This window comes from Macrobrachium nipponense, chromosome 45 (assembly GCF_015104395.2).
Source record: "Macrobrachium nipponense isolate FS-2020 chromosome 45, ASM1510439v2, whole genome shotgun sequence".
Classification (NCBI taxonomy): Eukaryota; Metazoa; Arthropoda; class Malacostraca; order Decapoda; family Palaemonidae; genus Macrobrachium; species Macrobrachium nipponense.
In genome coordinates, this window is record NC_061105.1 from 3156308 (window position 1) to 3177715 (window position 21408).

The following is a 21408-nucleotide window of genomic DNA, read 5'->3' on the forward strand; positions in this document are numbered from 1 at the left end:
GTATTTAAATACTCCTTCGGTCCTCCTGGAGGGGTTTCGACCTCGACCGAGGACTGGAATGAGTCGGAGGACGGTTATCGGCTCTCTCCTGTCAGGTGTCGATCAGCCCACCCAGACGACGTTCACAGTGGCGGCAGACCCTTACCTACAGTGAGAGTTCGTAACCCTCCTCGGGAAAACGTTTTCTCCTGACGTTGCGGCGATGGCTGCTCCTACTCTTCTCCAACTGCTAGTTCCACTGGGAAGGCGAGCAAGTATGAATTCCTCCCCCATTCCCTGTCCTCCAATTCCATCATTCCCCTCTCCTTACGGCTACGAGGGAAAGGGGAAGGATCCTACAGAGATTCTCTGTAGGATCCCACGTTGGGGACTGCGCTACCAGGGGGGACCTTCGGGTCCTACCTGACGTAAGCCCCGGTCGTTGAGGAGGGATCCTGCCCCATTCTCGATTTCTACGGAATCGAGAGGACCACCAGCCGATATCGTTTGACGAATTCGGTGGGGGTTTCGCAGACTGCTTAGAATTCTACGGAATTTCTAGCGCATTCAGAGTGTTAGAGTTTCTTACGATCTCCAAACACTTTAGGCGAGACCACGGTCCAAAGTGAGCGAGACGAGAATCCCCGATATGTTACACGATAATCGGGAACCTCGCCTATGCTCTAATTCCTGGATTTCTAGCATTAGGAAGAAGACTGCTGCTGAAAGAAGACTATCTCACAGTAGGCGACAACCTGGAATAGAGAAGAACGGACGGGAATATCCAGTTTGGCTGGAACTATCGTCTTAGTATTCTGTTCACCATTGAAGCTTTCCTTCGAGGAAGACTTCTCCTTCACTCTCTTTAATAGAGAACGAAGGTGGTCGATCTCCAATCCTTATTTTGTTTTCTTGAAGGAAAGAATTTAGGATGGAGATCGTTGATCAGAATCCTACAAATATACTACGTATATTAACCTCGCGACATGATTCTGCTAAGCAGTTGAATGGTCCGAGGGGTAGGCGCATATCCTGGTTATTTTACGGATGCGACTTAGACGAAAAGTATTCTAATTGAACTGCAACCCGGGTTGCCTGCAACCTCCCAGGAGTTTGTTTCCAGTTTCAATTTTATATACTTATGGTGTTGTCACAACAACACCATTTAAGCTTTTATATTTACCGAAATTCGTTTCGCTTAAATATAATTGCTCGAGCATATCTTTTTATGCATTCAACTTACCTGTCAGATATATACTTAGCTATAGATCCTCCGTCGTCCCCGATAGAAATTCGAATTTCGCGGCACACTCTACAGGTAGGTCAGGTGATCTACCGCCCCGCCGCTGGTGGCGGGAATAGGAATCATTCCTGTTTTCTAAGACAGATTTTCTCTATCGGCCGTGACAGCAACATTATGTTGTTGTTACTCCTGATTTGATTTTCGTATTTTTTCATCGCTATTGATCTCTAAGCCGGTTATTTTGGTGACGTATTGGATCTTTGGTTTGGCATACTCTTTCGTGGACTGTTTTTTGACTTGGTTTTGGATATTTCTCATGATGTCGGATTCTAGCTTTACTGGTTAGAAGACAGTGTGTAAATGAGGGATGCATGGTGAGGCTACCTGAAAGCTTCGGTAGACCCTCACACAGTTTGTAAGGGTGTAGAAGGAATGAATGTTCAATTTCTAACACCTGTGATGAATGTGTAAATATGAATGAGGAAGAATGGAAGAATTTAAATTCATATTTAAGGAAATTAGAGATGGATAGGGCTAGGAAGGCTTCCTCCAGAAGCGTAAGTAGGTCTCGCTCTAACGAGCCTATTAAATTAACACCTAACCCTAAACCTCTATCTTCTTCCTCTAGTACTAAGACTGCAAATCCGGCAACGGAAATTGCAGATCTTAAGCTGCGCTACAAAGGATGGAACGTCAAATTGCGGGTACGTTGAAAGGTAAGCACAGTGATAGTGAATAAGTGTCCCAGTGCAGTGGAGGGTGCGTCTGAATCGGCTCTGTCTCGCTCCCAGGCCTAGACCTCTTCCAAGCTCACAGGCCCAGAGGAGAAGGAATGTCGAAAGCCTTACGGAGGTTACGGAGAATCCCACCGATCAGCGTCCCCTCGGCAGATTCTGTGACGACCCGAACTGCCAAGGATCGCTATCGAAAAAGCATCCTAAAGAAGTGTTTTTCTTCGTCAGATTCTTCACCGAATGTAATGGGGATGGAGTTCTGATGAACTGTCACGCCCCTTAAAGAGAAGTTGGAAGGCTCCACTTTGGATTCAAGCCCTGAGCTTTTTTCTCCGATCTATCACCTTGTGAAAAGAAAAGGAGATTGGTTCCTAAACGGAAATCGGTTGTTCCTTCCGCTCTAGACATCCCTCACCTGAATCAGGGAAGGAAAAAGAGAGTGTGGCTGCAAAAATTATCCTAATGTGCAGAGCAACTTTCGGCCTTAGTAGGAGTTTTTACTAAGGAAACTCCCAGGAGAAAGGACTCTTTCCTTCCTATAAAGAAGACGAAGGGAAAGAAAGAAGAAACGGAAGTTTTCGGCTTATACTCGGAGGAGTATGAAGAATGCGCCAAAAACGCCAACCTGGCGCAATGCGCCAGATGAGTTTGAGACTCCATACGAGTCAGAAGAGCCAGAAGCGCCAGATGCGCCATATGCGCCAGAAGAGCCAGCCTGGCGAAATGCGCCAGAAGCGCCAGATGCGCCAGAAGCGCCACCCTGCCGAAATGCGCCAGAGGCGCCGGATGCGCCAGAAGCGCCGGATGCGCCAGAAGCGCCGGAAGCGCCACCCTGCCGAAATGCGCCAGAAGCGCCAGCTTGGCGCAAGAATCACGAGCGCCAACCCGGCGCAATGAGCCACAAGTGACAAATAAGAGACGGACTTCTTCCAAAAGACAATTAAGCCAAGAGGATTTGTTTAGCTTTCGAAGGATAAACCTTTACCTGACAAGGACTCTAGTTGTCGCACAAGCGGCCGTATTCCTTGTCAGGACATAGGTGGTTCCGGAGAAAGTGATAGGAGAGGACATCCTTCGTCTGACAGGAGAGAAAGGTGTCGCACAAGCGGCCATCGCTCTTGCCAGGAGAAGGATAAGGTCGTTTTGCAGGATCAACCTATCTCTCGTAGGGACGCAAGTTATCGCACAGGCGGTCGTCGTTCTTGCGAGAGTGGGGTGGATGTTGCAAGAGGCCAGTCTCCTACTGGAAATAAACAATCCTCTTCGGAATTGGATTTGGAAGAGATTTCGGACTCTGAAGATCACTCGGCTCCGGGTTTGTCAGATTACAAGACGCTGGCAGCCCTCTTACTTCAAGAGTTTGGGGACTCTTTAAGCCCTACTGCTCCTCCTTCTCCAAGGTCCTTGTTTACAAGCACGAAGGTCCCGAAAAACAATCATCTTTTATTAAAATGAAGCCAACCATTTCCATGACAAGGCTCTCCGATTCGTAGGAAATTGGTTGGAATCCAAGGAGAAGGCGGGGAAGACAGTCTTTACCTGCCCTCCTTCCAGACTATCAGGGAAGAAGGGAATTTGGTACGAGACGGGCAAACCACGGGGGTCTAGCTCTCCCGTCCACTGCCGAAGCAGATTTTTCGAATCTGGTAGATTCGTCTAGGAGACAAGCCTTGTCATCAGCAAAGATCACATGGGGGACTTCTGAGTGGTGGACCATCTCCTCAAGGGATTGTTTAATGTCTTGAGAAGTTTTTAACTTCTTAGACTGGTCCCTTGGGGTGTTGGCCAAAAAAAGACACAAGAGGAGGAATCTCTTAGTCCAGAAGTCCTTCATAGTGTTCTTTCCTGTATGGACAAGGCGGTCCAGGATGGATCAGGAGAGGTGGCCTCTCTGTTTGGAACTGGTATTCTGAAAAAGAAAGAGAGTCTTATTTAGCTCTTTTCTGACGAAAGCAGTTACTCCTACTCAGAGGTCATCTCTTCTGTATGCTCCTCTGTCGGACCAATTGTTTCCTTCAATCTTGTAAAAGATATTTCTCATTCTTTGACAGAAAAGGCCACACAAGATCTCTTGGCCCAATCTGCAAAGAAAATCGAGGACTTTGGGTCCTATTAAGAGAGAGACTCGGGCTCCTCAACAGCCCTTTCGAGGAAGTACCATCGGCCAGACCCTCTTTTAAGAAGAGAGGAGTGCAGAAGAGAGGGTAGGTCCTTCCTTCAGACCTATCAAGAGAGCTAAATGAGACAACAGTCCTTCAAGCACCGGTAGGAGCCAGACTTCGGAAATTTTCCGAAGAATGGGCTCGGAGACAGGCAGAAATTTGGTCCCTTTCCGTGGTAACAAAGGGATATATGATCCCCTTTCGAGACAGACCTCCCTTGACTACGAACCCGAGGGGGAACTGTCAGCCCAATACAGGGACCCTGCCAAGAAAGAAGCATTATTGCAACTGGTAGAACAGATGTTGCAAAGGAGGCCATCGAAGTGGTTCGGGATCCGCATTCCCGAGGATTCTACAACCGTCTTTTTCTGGTTCCGAAATCCTCGGGAGGGTGGAGACCGGTCCTGGATGTGAGCGCATTGAACCGATTTGTGGAGAACACAAAGTTTCTCTATAGGAAACATCAAAATCGGTTCTTGCGGCTCTTCGTCCAGGAGATTGGGATGGTCTCCTTAGATCTACAAGATGCATACTTTCATGTCCCCCTGCATCCATCATCGAAGAAATATCTCCGATTCATGATGCAGGGGAAAGTATACCAATTCAGAGCCCTATGCTTCGGCCTTTCAACGGCCCCTCAAGTGTTCACGAGGCTAATGATGAACGTTGCGAGATGGCTACATCTAGAGGGGATAAATATATCCCTTTATCTGGACGATTGGCTAATAAGAGCAAAATCGGAAATTCAGTGCTTGAAGGACTTGGAGTAAGCTTTGAACTTGACAAAATCTCTGGGACTGCTCGTGAACCTCGAGAAATCACAATTGATCCCCAGACAGAACATAGTCTATCTGGGGATACAGATGGATTCTCGGGTTTTCGGGCGTTTCCATCTCAAGACAGAATTACTCGAGGCTTAGAAAAGATCTCGAACTTCTTAGGGAAAGAACGGACCTCGGCGAGGGAATGGCTCAGTTTTGCTGGCACCCTTTCCTCGTTAGAGCAGTTCATTTCCCTGGGAAGATTAAATCTCAGACCTCTGCAATTTTATCTAAAGAGGATGTGGAGTCAAAAGACAGGAGACTTGTCAGACGTTTTTCCCATCCAACAGGGGATAAAATCAGACCTAAAGTGGTGGTAACCCCATTAACAAGGAACGAAGGGGTGTCCCTCTTGATTCGGAACCCTCACCGAGTGTTGTTTTCCGATGCCTCGGAAACAGGTTGGGGAGCAACACTGGGTCCACAGGAAGTAGCAGGTGTTTGGACCAGACAACAAACTACTCTGCACATCAATGCGAAGGAACTCCTGGCAATTCATCTAGCCCTGGAATACTTCGAAGCGGAAGTCAGAGAGGCGGTAGTTCAAGTCAATTCCGACAACACCACAGCTCTGGCTTACATCCGGAATCAAGGGGGCACTCACTCTTTCTCTCTGAACGAAATAGCGAGAGCTCTATTAACCTGGACAGAGGAACGGGGCATTATTCTGCGTACAAGGTTTGTCCAAGGAGTAAAAAACCTAAGGGCAGACAGGTTGAGCAGAAAGAACCAGGTTCTCCCGACAGAGTGGATGCTCCACTCAGAAGTCTGCAGACAAATATGGTCACTCTGGGGGAGACCCCAGATCGACCTGTTGCCACGTTCCTCTCCAGGAAAATAGACAACTTCTGCTCGCTAGAAGAAGATCCCAGAGCCACAGCGATCGATGCCTTCCTCATGGATTGGTCAAGCATAGATGCATACTTTCCTTTCCCCATTCAAAGTGCTGGGGGAAGTAGTAAGAAAATTTGTGGCATCGGAAGGAATGAGAATGACTCTAATTGCTCCCTTTTGGCCTTCCCGAATCTGGTTCACAGAGGTACTGGAATGGACGGTGGACTTCCCCAGATCTCTACCAGACAGGACAGATCTGCTCAGACAACCCCACTTCGAGGAGGTTCCACAAAAACATCCAAAGTCTCTCCCTGACTGCCTTTCGACTATCGAAAGACTGGTCAGAGCGAGAGGCTTTTCAAAGAAAGTGGCAACTTCAATTGCTAGAGCCCGCAGAGCCTCTACCCTGCGGGTCTACCAATCGAAGTGGGAAGTTTTCCGTAGATGGTGTAGGTCGAAGAAGCTGTCCCTTCCAATACCTCTGTAACCGAAATCGCGGATTTTCTCCTCTTCTTAAGAGAAGAATCCAAATTGGCCGTATCAACTATCAAGGGATATAGGAGCATGCTCTCAGCTGTTTTTAGAAACAGAGGGCTGAATCTCGAGAATAATAAGGATCTTCATGATCTCATCAGGTCTTTCGAGACTAAGAAATTGAGATCATCGATTCCCCCGAGTTGGAACCTGGACGTTGTCCTAAAGTTCTTGATGTCGGACAGGTTCGAACCTATAGATAAAATCTCATTCAGAGATCTTACTAGCAAATGCATATTCCTGTGGCTCTAGCAACTGCTAAGAGGATCAGTGAATTGCATGCTTTGGACTCTCGGGTGGGATTTAGAAAAGACTCGGCTGTCATTTCTTTCCAGGATCTTTTCCTAGCGAAGAATGAGAACCCTTCTAAACCTGACACTCTTCTCTGGTAGGAAGAGAGTTGGATCGGTCCCTTTGCCCAGTCAGGACCTTAAAATTTTATTTAGAAAAGAAGACACAGCTTCAGGGATGTCGACAAGGTCTTTGGTGTTCGGTAAGAAACCCCAAGAGACCGATGTCAAAGAACGCACTGGCATTCTTTGTCAGAAATATAATTACCGAAGCTCATAGGAATTGCCAAGAGAACTCTTTAAAGCTGCTGAGAGTGAAAGCTCACGAAGTCCGGGCTGTGGCAACTTCCCTTTCTTTTACGAAGAATATGTCCATGAGAAACATTTTAACAGCAACTTATTGGAGGTGCAATTCAGTATTTGCATCCCACTATTTAAAGGATGTTAGAATAACATACGATAAATGTTTCGCTCTTGGACCTTATGTATCAGCGGATACTATGCTGGGAAATGGAGCAGACGCTGATCCTTAAAATTTGTTTTTAATATTTTTAATAATTAGTTTTAATATTGTTGTTGAGTTGTGGGTTGCTTGAAAGGATGTTCGGGGATGACTCCTTTCAATCGTAGTACTAACCCCAATGAGGATCAGGTGATCGGGATTAGTGTCGTGCTCTATGATCATGCAATAGGCAAGGTGTGTGTCATGTAAGTGGATAGACCCCATTGACAAAGATCCTAAGGTTCTGAAGCGTAAGTGGGTAAGACCCCGTTAACAGACCACCAAGAACTCTTAGCATGAGGTCACTACCTCTCGAGGCTCTTGAAGCGATACGGGCTCCTAGGCAGTAGCCATGAAGTCTTTCGCTAACACAGGTAGGAATCAAGGTTTTAATTTTATTACCTACAACATATGTTGTTTCCTGTCTATTTCAGTAGATTAGCTGTCTCTTACCCTCGCCAAAGGTGCCAATCAGCTAAGTATATATCTGACAGGTAAGTTGAATGCATAAAAAATGTTATTGTCATGATACAATAAAGTTTTATGCATACTTACTGGCAGATATATACGGTGTATGGCCCACCCGACCTCCCCTCAGGAGACAGGTGGAAGAGAAAAATCTGTCTTAGAAAACGGGAATGATTCCTATTCCCGCCACCAGCGGCGGGGCGGTAGATCACTGACCTACCTGTAGAGTGTGCCGCGAAATTCGAATTTCTATCTGGGACGACGGAGTCTATAGCTAAGTATATATCTGCCAGGTAAGTATGCATAAAACTTTATTGTATCATGACAATAACATTTTTATGCTCGGTGGTTCTAGCCGAACGCATTCCTTCGTGGAAAGGATTACTTGGCAACTCAGGATGACGAGTCAGCGACAGCTACTGCGTATTGAATTGCCCGAGGCATTTCAGTATCAGCTGCCGCTTTGAGATAGACGGTTGTTTATGTCTTTCTCACCTGCTTTGATTGAATAACAACCGTATCTCTGCCCAACAATCACGGACTTAAGTCTCTGATTAACGGGGATTCTCTCATACATGAATGACCATCTACTGCTGTGAAACGCTAGTATTCATCGTCTTCGGTATTGCGAGAATTTTAAACAGAGATATCTATTCGACTCTCATCTTTCTGTTTACCACCGCATGGTAACAGAATTCTGTAATAGTCTCTTGCTGCATCGTATCCCGATAATGCGAATGATTTTTGCGGAATGTGAGTTTGTCCTCAAAATATCTTGTATTCGGAGGTGTACAATTGTTCATTGTTCACCCCGGATTAGCAGATGTATTGAAGACATCGCCTACTCCCACACCTGCCAGCTCTACTTCCAAACGTTCAGCCCATGAGAAGCAGTTCTTCAAGCGGCTCTCCCCTGTGTTTCATTACTGAAGAACGCCCCGCTTTCATTGCACAACGGACAGCAATGAAATGGCGGTTAGCGTTTTCAGTCATTTGTAAGCACAGGTTTAGAATCTTGAGATTCCTTCTCTCGATTCAGCTGGAAGACGTAGGTTGCATTCATTTGCCTACCTTCGTCTTCAACGTCACATAGTGTTGTTTTCTCCTTAAGCTGAGATTCAACGTCTATGAGATTTTCTTGCCATCAGGGACCTCGGTCTTTTGAAGGCAATTGACTTCGCCTTTTGAGCTTATGCATTAAGAGAATCATCGCCGCGCGTCCGGCATCGGTGACTAACAAATATTTTTATTTGTTTGGTCTCTCAGCATAACTCTTTAAAGGGCGAAGGTCACGTGACTTACCCGGATGCTTGGACAACTTGCCTCTACTGATTCCGAACCAGTCAGTCGGCAGCTGTCGAGAGCGCCCGAGTCAGTTTACGAACTAGCTGTGTGGACTTAGTTCGGTTGTTCCAGAGCAATCATTACTTCGTCTTAATAGCTTGTCAGTATGAGTACTGTACATAACCAAAGTCGAGAAGAGGGATAGGTCATACGACTATTCCCTTCTTTTCGTCTTAGGTAACTGCATGACTTCTCTTGAGTCAAGTCAAGCAAAGGGATGGGGATTTGTGACGCTCTATTTCGTACCGATCTTCGTAGCGAAGACTCAGAACCCTTCGGTAACTGACGATTGGTTCGAGTCCTTCACAATACCCTCCCTAATGGACTTCACCGCCTCCGATACGAAGGCTATGCTGCTTTGTCCTGTGAAGGTGCGACGGAGCTGTCTGAAGAAACTCGACACCCAGGATGAGTGTGGACGCCTCTTCATCATTCTCTCGCGTTCCGCAAGAACTTCTCCGTGGCGCAGGTAATGAAGGCAGGCGCCTGGTCCAACCGGACCGCATGCACCTCCTTCTACCTTCAGGATATTGCCCACAGTTCCTTGGATCTTTTTCCTTGGGAACCGTGGTGGTTGCTCAACACGTTGTGTAGTTAACCCAGACCCTCGCAGGCTGAACAGCATCGAGTCCTGGTGTGACCGTAAGAAATGGATGAGGAATGAGTGTGTGACTGGCTCCTCTTCCCATCTTTTTCTTCCCTCTACCTTTGGGTAGAGGGACACGGTCGTCACCCTACTGGGTAAGGACGAGATGCAGGTGAGCTACTCAATAGAGACATCCTATCCCTTTCAGTAGGGATAGGAGTAAATATCCACCACTTCCTCCAACAAGGGGGAGGAAGTGGATGCCAAATTGAGACAAACCCATCATTTTATGATTGTCTCTTGCAAACAGGAACAAGTTCTTGCTTGCTGGTACGAAGAGATACGCCTTGCCTCTTCTCTTAGTACTTGGCCCAGAGGTCTGACCATTGATCCTGCGTGCACACCCCGATCAATCGGACAGAGGTTTGGATCCCTCCCTTGCTCTTACGACCAGGGAGGCACTCCAGGGTTGGACGAACACCAGTCTGTTCACCAAAAAAGACTCAGATTCCTCCACCAAGAAGTGAGTCTTCCTATTGTTAAGGACCGAGGGTTTGTATTACGTATCGAACAAATGACAATTTGTCGAAAATTGCATTTTTCCTAACTATATAAACCTGAGGTCCTTTACATATAGTCCCACCTCATGCCACCCCTCACTCTGCAACTTTTTGCATGGGCCTAAAGCAAAAGTGATTCTTCACCTCTCGGGCGCGCGGGCGCGCGCACGATCGGACAAGCAGTTAACTACCGTCTCCCCACCCCCTTGTTCGAAGCTTACGACCGTCCCAGCTGCCGCTAGTTACCTTCCTATGTTAAAGGACCTCAGGTTTGTATAGTTAGGAAAAATGCAATTTTCGACAAATTGTCATTTTCATTTTAGGATACGCAGGTAAGTGAAAATTTATTAAAGTAAAAAAAAATGCATAAAATTAATAAACTAAAATCCTCCAAAGTCGTTCTCCGTGTCCGTATCATCAAATACTGCTCTGAATTCTTTGCCATCAAGGCAGTCATCATATTCGTCATCTTCCAGATCTTTGATCATTTCATCTTCATCTCCTGCATCTTCATATAGGACATCGTCAATTCATATGGAAGGCATAGTCTTGTCACCGTGGCGAGCTCCCTGGCGTGGCTTTTAAAGATCTGCCCTTATGCTAATTCTACAACAACAACTGCCCGTGTGTGACAGACCTTTGAATGTCCTTGAGACAAACCCCGAGGCTATAATTATAAGATTATAAGGGGTTTTCATTCCCAGGTACTTTAATCTCCTTCCTAGTTGGCCCTGCTCTCTCTCTCTCTCTCTCTCTCTCTCTCTCTCTCTCTCTCTCTCTCTCTCTCTCTCTCTCTCGAAATCTTACAGCTGTCCGAGCGGAGAGCTTTTTTTATGGGACAACATAGGGCCCTGATTTCGCTTTTTCCATACCTATTTATTTTGTATACGATTGCCCTTTTCTCAGCTGTGAAGTTGATGTCTATCCATGGCTGTGAGGAATAACTTGTAAGTCGGTGTCAAAGTCACTCCACACTTCAGTCAGGCCAAAACTTTGCCATATCGCATTCAAGCAATATTCAAGTCATTGTTTTCCTATCTATTATTTTCTCAGAGAGAGAGAGAGAGAGAGAGAAGAGAGAGAGAGAGAGAGAGAGAGAGAGAGAGAGGAGAGAGAGTCTGTCTGTATACGATTATTTTCTCACTCGTCAAACTTACTGTTATGCTTTATTTCATATTTCCTTGCATCAACCAATTTATTCTATACCCCTACGGGATTATTAAGGGAAAATTCCAAGATATGTGTAGAAGGGAGAACTGCCTCCAGACTGTACAGTCAGTATGGATTTAAATGCACGTGGAACTGGTTGAAATATTCGCAGCAGCACCAAAATGAGATGCCCTGTTGATAGAAATCTGACCTCCGTTTTCTGTTATTGCATGAAAAAAACCTTATCAATCGTGAACCTACGTAATTTATTTAGAATTCTGCGCAACGGAAAAGACAATATTTGATATCTGTAATGGGAGAAATGGTTTTATCTCTGTTGTTGTTATAAATTTGGCAGATATGCGATCAAACAAGCGGGTGGACCAAAACAGCCCAGCCAGAGAGCTCCGCTCATTTTGTAAATACTATTGTTTGGCGTGCTAGGCTTACCCGGTTCATTTGGGTGTGCGCGCTGCAGCTACTGCTACTGGTACTCAAATAATCGCATTTTTCTTACTAATCCAAGAGTTGACCATGGAAAATCCAAGATTAACCAAAAATCCCAAGATAATAAAATAATTGACATATGCCAAGCTTTGGAGTCCTAAAATATTTACTCTGTCTATCAAGAAAAGATACTGATAAATTGAATTGACGGTATCTTTCCTAAGAGAGAGAGAGAGAGAGAGAGGAGAGAGAGAGAGAGAGAGAGAGAGAGAGAGAGAGAGGTATTCTCATGTAATCAGTAAAATACACTAATCAAAACAAAAACTACGTTACTGTATGCAAAGCACACACATCATCGTTAGCTTCCCGTGTGTTACGTGTAAACGTTCATTCTAAGAAATTCACAGAGTAGTATAACTAACACCTGATTGGCTGGTTGGTTAGCCATGGAGATCTGTTATCCAATGACTGCCCTCTCGCTTCTGTTCTATTTATAGATATATGCCATGGATGACACTAGGTTTGAACGTTACCATGTTCGTGATTTTCTGACTGCTGACGGCAAAAATTACTCGATAATTTTCTTAATATAATTATTTCTTCGTGAAAACAATAATATAACGTGATCATTTTAACTTTATTGTATAGTGATATGAAAAATACCAGTGTGTCGTAGCGATGCGTCATCAATATAGTGGTATGAAAATACCACATGGTGTTGTAGCGATACGTAATCACAAAGTACAAATCCTTTTCCGGGACCATCCTCAAAATTTTACGACTCTTCAACTGCAGATCGATATGGTGATATATATTATATAGTCATACTTATTGTTGAAATTCACAATTGAACTGCTGAACATTATTAGATTTTGATTATGTACATATATTTTTTGCGTTTACGGAATGTTTGTTTTGAAAATAATAGCTATTAGTGAACATATGATATTCATTGTCCCACTATTTTATTATAGGTGATCTTAATTATCTCATATTCATGTAACAGTATTATATTAATATTTATTTAAATAAACTGTAATTAATAAATAACAATAATGAAAAACATAAAGGAAAAAAATGTTTTTGCTGCAGTAGTGATGTTTGTTTGATTATGCATCTGACGTTGACCTCACATTTCCGAAATTGAAAAATTCCAAAAACCTAACATCGGAATGTGTGTGTACTGCACATTTTTGTAAACACGCACACAATGTCTACACATTTACTGATAACCCGTTGGTGAAAGACTCAAATTACAGTATTTATTTCTGAGAGAGAGAGAGAGAGAGAGAGAGAGAGAGAGATGATTTAGGACTCCAAGGTGTGTTATTTTTACAATTATTTTATTACTTGGATTCTTTTTTAATCTTGAGATCTTCTATTCAATTCTCGAGATTAGTAAGAAAATTACCGTAACTTCACTAGCAGCAGCACACATCTGAACGACTCGGCCATTAGCACGCTAAACCACCAACCTTATGAACTGACCTCGGAAAAGGAACTCGCATGATACATGAGATACATGACAAAACCACTGTTTATTGGTGAAAATTTTGGGGTCGCATGATATGCGAGATCGCACGTTACTCGAGTATATACGGTAGTTAAACATCAATATTTTACAAATTTATGATTATTAATTTGAAAATATTCGTTATTGAAAAAGTAACTCTATTCCGACTCAAATTTACTAAGTACTAATTATTTTTTGGAATTAGAACGTTCGTTTAAGTCCTGTATTATGACGTCACGACATCTTGGCTTTCGTACCTATTGTAAATAATTGCTTTACTCAACTTTCTTGCAGAACAGTTTATCAGTTATTCATGCAGAGTATCAGCTATTCATTTAATTGTTATAATCGTAATGCGCATAGTATATATCTTTATTATTTACTTTTTGGATATATGAAGATGTTTTACTGCCGGATTATCGCCGTAGTGTGACGCAATCACTTTCGGTCCCTGGGCCTCTGTTTTCGCACCATGAGAAATTATGGGGCCGAATTTGCAATGACCAGAAAGTCGTTAAAAGAGGAAAGTTAGCATTGAGGGGCATATGTTTTGATTGAGAAAAATACAATTGTTCCGATACGTTATACAAACCCTCGGTCCTTTAACAATAGGAGTTCCTTCTCTCTCTTTCCCAGAAAGATTGTGGACGCTGCAGTGAAGCAACGGTGCACTGACGAAAGTGACCGTTTAGTCCACCAGGCAGTCTCGAAGATGGCTGGGCAACCTCGAATGACTGCGGCTAAGCCCAAGAGTTAAGCTAGTGCTTCCTTTGCGGCTAAGACGATCGCTTCGTCGAAGCCGAGAGGAAAGACTCTGCCTTCGACTTCAACTGTAAGGAGTGACCGTAACCAGCCCTCCTCCCAGTCCTCCTCTTGAGGAGGAACCGGAAAGAAGTTGAAGAGAGGAGGGAAATGCTAGGGATGGCGTTCCCCCTCACCTGCTGCCGGAAGGTGGGGGGGTTGCCTAGCGAGCCATTGGGCAACATGGCAACGCTACGGAGCGGAGACCTGGATAGTGAACGTCCTTCGGGAGGGATATTTGCTACCCTTCAAGTCTTGGCCACCCCTCACCTCCAACCCGGTCCATCATCATCAGACGTACATTCCTGGTTCAGCCAAGGACATGGTGCTTCGGCAGGAAGTAAAAACCATGCTGAGCAAATGAGTTGTGGAGATCGTATGGGATCAGTCGCCGGGCTTCTACAGTCGACTTTTCCTGGTGGAGAAGTCCTCGGGGAGCTGGCGCCCAGTGATAGATCTCTCTCCCTTGAACCGATTTGTTCGCCAGACTCGGTTCACGATGGAAACAGCACGGTCAGTGCTAGATTCCATCAGGGAGAACGACTCCATGCTTTCTGTGGATCTGAAGGACGTGTATTTCCAGATACCCATCCACCAATCCTCCAGGAAGTACCTCCGCTTCATCCTCGACGGAACGGTGTACCAATTCAGGGCACTTTGTTTCGGTCTCTCAACCGCCCCACAGGTGTTCACGCGAGTGTTCACTGGTGTCGGCTTGGGCCCACTCGGTAGGGTTACGTCTTCTGAGGTATTTCGATGATTGGTTAGTCCTGGCGAGCTCCGCTCACAGTTGCTACAGGACAGAGATCGACTCCTCGAATTCTGCCGTGATCTGGGGATCGTAGTGAATTACGAGAAGTCAGATCTCGAGCCCAAGCAGAGGATGAAGTACCTAGTCATGCTGATCGATGCGGTAGCAGGGTGAGTCTTCCCCGCAGATTTGCGGATCAGCAGGTTCAGGGAGGCAGCAAGACTGTTCCTGTCCCAACAGGAGCAGCCAGCTCAGCAGTGGCTGGTCGTGATTGGTCACCTGTCGTCTCTCGAGAAGCTAGTCCTTCATGGGCATCTTCACCTGCGGTCTCTTCAATGGAGACTAAAGGAGTGTTGGTCACAGGCAAGATACCCACCTTTCTTCCCCGTGTCCTCACGGAGGAGGTGAGGCAGGACCTAGCCTAGTGGCTGGACGACGGGAACCTCGTAAGAGGAGTGCATCTTCGCACTCCCCCCCCAGAGATGTTGCTGTTCTCAGACGCATTGACCGAGGGATGGGGTGCACACCTGGAGGAGTTGCTGGCTGCTGGTGTGTGTAACCATCATGACAAGCACCTTCACATCAACATCCTGGAGCTCAAGGCGGCGTTTCTCGCTCTCCAAGAGTTTCAAGATCGTCTGGTGGGACACTCAGTGGTGTTGATGAGCGACAACACCACGGTAGTGGCGTACCTCAACAAACAGGGGCCTAGTGTCCCTCCCGTTGCATCAGATGACGTTGCAGCACGAGTGGGCCGAGGCACACTCGGAGAGCTGTCAGACCGCTACATTCCAGGCAAGAGGAATGTGGTGGCGGACAAGCTCAGCCGCCAGGATCAGGTGATAGAAACAGAGTGGTCCCTCCACCCAGACGTGGCAGAAAGGCTCTTCAACCTGTGGGGGCATCCAGTCGTGGATCTGTTTGCCACCCGGCGTAACAGAAAACTCCAGGTTTTCTACTCAGCTGTGCCGGACCCATGGGCAGCTGCAGAGGATGCTCTTCAACACTCGTGGGACAACCTCATCGTGTACGCTTTTTCCCCGTTCTGTCTGATTCGTAAGGTGATCAGCAGGGCGCTGGTCACCCCAAATCTTCGGATGATCCTGGTGGCACCCAAATGGCCTCAGGCCGTTTGGTACCCGGACCTGTTGGCTGTGCTCGCCGAAGCACCGAGAGAGATTCCCCCCTGGCACAACCTCCTATGTCAGCAACACGTAGAACAGTACCACTGGTCGTTTCAGTCCCTGTGTCTTCACGGCTGGCTGTTATCCACCATCTCTTGCGACCAAGAGGCTTTTCTTGCAGCACAGCAACAGAGATGGCTGGGTACCTCAGACAGTCCTCTGCAGGTGTATACCAGGGAAAGTGGTCCGTCTTCTATGGATGGTGTCGTGGACGGGGTCTCTCTCCTCTCAGAGCCACTGTTCAGCAGGTAGCGGATTTCCTCGTTTTCCTTCGCCGAGAGAAGCTCCTCTCCGTCTCCGCAGTTAAGGGATACAGAGCCGCCCTGGCCCTAGTCCTTAAACTGCGAGGAGTGGATATCTCCTCCTCCTTCGAGATCTCCCTCCTTATGAAGAGCTTTGAGAGGTCTTGCCCATCCAGGGAACTCAGGCCTCAGGGATGGGACGTGACTCTCGTCCTTAGGAGTTTGACTCGAAGACCCTTCGAGCCACTCTAAGAGTCGTCAGACAGGGATCTGACCCTCAAGACCCTCTTCCTGCTGGCCCTGGCATCAGCGAAGAGAGTAGGGGAACTTCATGGTCTTTTCTTCGACGTTAAGCATTCTAGGGGATGGGGATCCATGACACTCTATTTCGTCCCGACCTTCATAGCGAACTCAGAATCCTTCGGTCCCTGAATACCGGTTCGACTCTCGCACGATCCCCTCCCTGAAGGACTTCACTGATAATGATGCAGAAGAGATGCTGCTTTGTCCTGTGAGGGCGCTACGGCGCTACCTGAAGAGAACTCGACACCTCAGCCCTGAGTGCCGACGCCTCTTCGTTAGCACCGGGGTTACCAAGAAAGAGGTTTCCAAGAACACTTTCTTTCTGGCTGCGTGAGGTGATCAGGAGGGCGTACGACGCGGATGGTAGTGACGACACTCGTACCCTTCGTCCGAGAGCTCACGAAGTCAGAGGTATTGGTCCAATCCTTGCGGAACTTCTCCATGGCGCAGGTTCTGAAGGCAGGGGTTTGGGCCAACCAGACCACCTTTACTTCCTACTACCTTCGGGATATTACCCACAGGTCCTTGGACACCTTTTCCTTGGGACCCGTGGTGGCTGCTCAATAAGTTGTGTAGCCTACCCAGCACCCGAGCGGACAGAACAGCATCGCATCCTTGTGGGACTGCATGAATGGACGAGTGAAAGAGAGTGTGACTGGCTTCTCTTCCTCCTTCGTTCTTCCTCCTCTACCTGTGGGCAGAGGGCTGCGGTCATCACTACGCTGAACAGGAAGCAGATGCAGGTAAGCTACACGACTGAGCTCCATCCTATCCCTTTCAGTAGGGATAGGAGTGTTTATCCACCACTCCCCAACAAGTGGGGGGAGTGGAAGCCGGCAAGAGACAAACCCATGACTTCATTTTGGCTCTTGAAGTAGAAACTAGTTCTTGTGTATTTGCTATTTATAAGAGGTATGCTTGCCTCCCTCTTATAAATTTGGTCCAGAGGTCTGACCACTGATCCTGCGGTGCACACCCCAATCAGCTGGGCAGAGGCTAGGATCCCTCCCTTTGCTCTTATGACCAGGGAGGGAACCAAGGTCGGACGAACACCAGTCTGTTCATAAGACTCGGATTCCACCCACCAATAAGTGAGTCTTCCTATTGTTAAAGGACCGAGGGTTTGTATATGTATCAGAACAAATAACAATTTGTCGAAAATTGTATTTTTCCTTTCTATACAAACCTGAGGTCCTTTGCACATAGTCCCACCTCATGCCACCCCTCACTGCATTTCCTGGGCCTAAAGCAAAGTGACTCCTCTCCTCGGAGCCGAGCTGACCGCCAACTGCCGGACAAGTAGTTAACTACCGAACCCCCTTGTTCGAAGTTTACGACTGGTTCAATTGCTGCTAAGTACCTTCCTGTTATTAAAGGACCTCAGGTTTTTCATAGTTAGGAAAAATACAATTTGTTCATGAAACTTACCTGTCAGATATATATATAGCTGTATTTTCTGAAGTCCGACAGAATTTTAAAAACTTCCGACACACGCAGTGGTCGGCCAGGTGGTTAGTACCCATTCCCGCCGCTGGGAGGCGGGTATCAGGAACCATTCCCATTTTCTATTCATAATTTTTCTGTGCGCTGGTGCTGAAAACACCTGTTTTCAGTACCTCCGTCTTAGGATTTTGGAAACTTCATTGCCCTAAGTATCCTAATTGTCTTTTGATTATTTACTTGGATTTGTGGCTAGGCATACGCTATCTTAAATTCATTTGAATTTGATTCATTTTTGCATAAAATATCTGAATCTAGTTAGGCTAGTTTCAGACGGGGTTGTCTGCAAAGATAGGGTGTGGCTACCGAAAGCTTCGGTAGATCCGCACTTGGTATGTACGAGGGGTATGGGTCTTGCTTCTTTGTTGAGATTTGTCATGTAAGGAGTGTGAGACTTTGTCTATTCCGTAAGGAAGACGTTATGATTCGTATGTACGCAATAATCAGTAAACATGTCTAATTCCGTAAGGAAGACGTATGATTCGTATGTACGCAATTAATCAGTAAACATGTCTAATTCCGTAAGGAAGACGTATGATTCGTATGTACGCAATTAATCAGTAAACATGTCTAATTCCGTAAGGAAGAACGTATGATTCGTATGTACGTACAATTAATCAGTAACAAAAGTCAGGGTAGTGAACCTGCTAACCTTCCTGTAGACTTTATTTTGCCTAACCCCTGTAGTATGGCCTACGGGCTATGAATATGTCTACGAGAGGTGCTCGCTCTCCTTCATTGCTGGGAAGTGCTACTTCTGTAATGTTATCCTAACCCTGCAGTGTTGCCTTCGGGCCCTAAGCAGTGTCTGTAGTAGGAATTGCCCTTTCTCTGATACTCTTTCGATTCGTATCTTAGAATCGAAAGTGCTTGCTTTAGAGAGTAAAAGTGAAGTGCAGAAGTGCAGTGATACCCCTTGTGTAGTGGAGGGTGCGTCAGATCGGCCTCGTTTCGCCTCTAGGCCGGGACCTCTGCTTGACTCCCAGGGGACCCGGGGAGGGAGCATGTCGAAAGCCTAAGGAGGGTTACAAGGAAACCCCCACGATCTGGCGTGCCTTCGGCAGTTTCTGATGAAAATCCCCAGACTGCCAAAGTGCGTGCTGCCGTGCACGAATCCTGAAAGATTGCTTCTCGTCCTCGAAGCGTCCTCCCCATGCAGGGGTTGGAGCTTTCGGAAGGACTCGCGCCCTCTAAATAGAAGCTTATAGAAGAGGACGCTTCACGTCCTCTCTCTCTCTCTCGTTATGCGTTTCAGTGAGAAGTAAGAAGGCGAACGTCGCCTGAATCGTGTCCGTCTTTCCACCGAGAAATACGTAAGAGAAGTCATAGTAGCAGGAAGCTTTGAGAGCGGACGCCCAGGGACGCTCGGATGGACTCCAGGCGCGCGCGGGTGCACGCCAAGTGCGCGCCAGTGGACGCCAAGTGCGCGCCAGTGGACGCCAAGTGCGCGCCAGTGGACGCCGAGCGCGCTCCAGTGGACGCCGAGCGCGCTCCAGTGGACGCCGAGCGCGCTCCAGTGGACGCCGAGCGTGCACCAGCGCACGCCAGGTGTGTCGCCTGGCTGAACGTTTCTGTTGAACTCTTCAAGCTCTTGTTTTCAGATATGGGCCTAAAGAATGTTTATCTCTACCTCCGGTGATACCTTCTACCTCACTGCAAAGAATGTGAAGTAGGCAGTGCTTCGGAGGAAGTTTAAAGTGAACAGACAACTTCTTCTTCGAAACCCAGCAAGACATCGGGTTTCGTGAATTCAAGAGGTCTCTGTCAATTAATATTGCTTTTCGCATAGGTGGATGGAGTTAAGGAAAGCTCAAGGGAAGATCTCGTTTGCTCTACCGCAACCTTTGCCATTCTGCCAATAAATTTAAGTTGCCACTACCGCAGTCAAGACTTTGCGATAAGGCAGTTACGGGTTATGTAAGGCTCGATGTCCTGCACGTCAGGACTCTCGGCAACGTTCAGTGGGATTCTTGCAAAGGCACTCATCAAAAGGACGCTCTTCAGGAAAGCGCAAGACAGGACTTCCTTTGCCATACTGCCAATAAATTTTAAGCTTTAGCAGGCATTAGTTGTGATACGGGAGAGGAAGCTGGTTGGAGAGTTTCTTCCTCTTCCCAGGATAATTTTGCAAGCTTTTTAGCCCATCTGAAAGGGTTTTTCAGATGATAGATTTTGTTAGTTTCTAGTTGGTACTACGCTGCCGAATTGAACATCGTCGTTCTACCTGCCGTAAGCCCAGTCTCTTAACAGGATTCTTGCCCCTTCCTCGTTGAGACGGGAATCGAAAAAAATTAAATGCTTGACTCCCTGGATTACGTTTTGTCAATTCAGTGACTTTCCCCCATTGACAATATACTTTCGTTTTGTCAAGTAAGTGGGTATCCCCTCATTGACAAAAATATCTCTTTGTCCCGTAAATGGGTTAGTTCTCATTGACAAACATCTCATTAACTTGATATTGCGTAAGCGAATAAGCTCTTATTGACAAGATTCGGAAGAGCTCTCATTCGTCATTCGCAGACTCGTACAAGAAATAGACTTGTAGACTACGTCAATGAACGCTTATGTCCAGTAACATAAGAAGCTTGAGCTGACTGCTTCGATTCTCTTAAGTTTTGTTCATGAAACTTGCCTGTCAGATATGTATGTAGCTGTATTTCCGAATTCAGCTATATATATGTCTGCCAGGTAAGTATGAACAAACTTTATTGTGATATAATTTCATATTTTGCCTTGCGTTATTTTACTTCTGGTTGGTTCAAGTCATATACGCTTGCTGTAGTTACTTCTTCGGATGGCAACCGAGAGGTCTATTGTCTATTTTAAGGACTTTAATCGTTACTCCCTGCAGCCTTCCAGGAGTTTCCGATTTATCTTTTACCGTTGTATGGTAGTGTTCTGACGACACAAACGCATCTATATATTTAGCGTTTTCTGTTTCGCTTAAATAACCAGCTTGAGAGTCTTTCTGCTAAAAAAATAACGGACCTATTTCTTCGTAGAATAGGGTAGCTGGCAACCCAGACATAAAGTTGAGACGACGTTCGTAAGCTGCTGGCTGCTGCTGTCACGTTCTGTCCTCCAGTCCAACCGAGCCAGTAACAGATCGTGCGCTGTCATGCGCGTTAGATTACGTCTCTCTCTCCTGCGGGATTGACTGACTAACCGTATCTCTGTGCTGGCGGTTACGTCTCTCCTGCGGGATTGACTGACTAACTGTATCTCTGCCCTACAATCACGGACTTTAGCCTAAGATTGAGGGGATTTCTTACGTGAATGAATAAACGTTGCATTCGTTTTGCCTTACTATGTTCAACAGAGTTATCTCTTAATCCTTTCGGTGCTCGTTACCGCACGGTATAGAACTACGAGTCTACCGCAACATTGCACTTTTATATGCTCTCCTGCTTAGGCAAAGCGCAGCCTTATTAGGGAAGTAAGCATACTCGGGGAGGGAATGG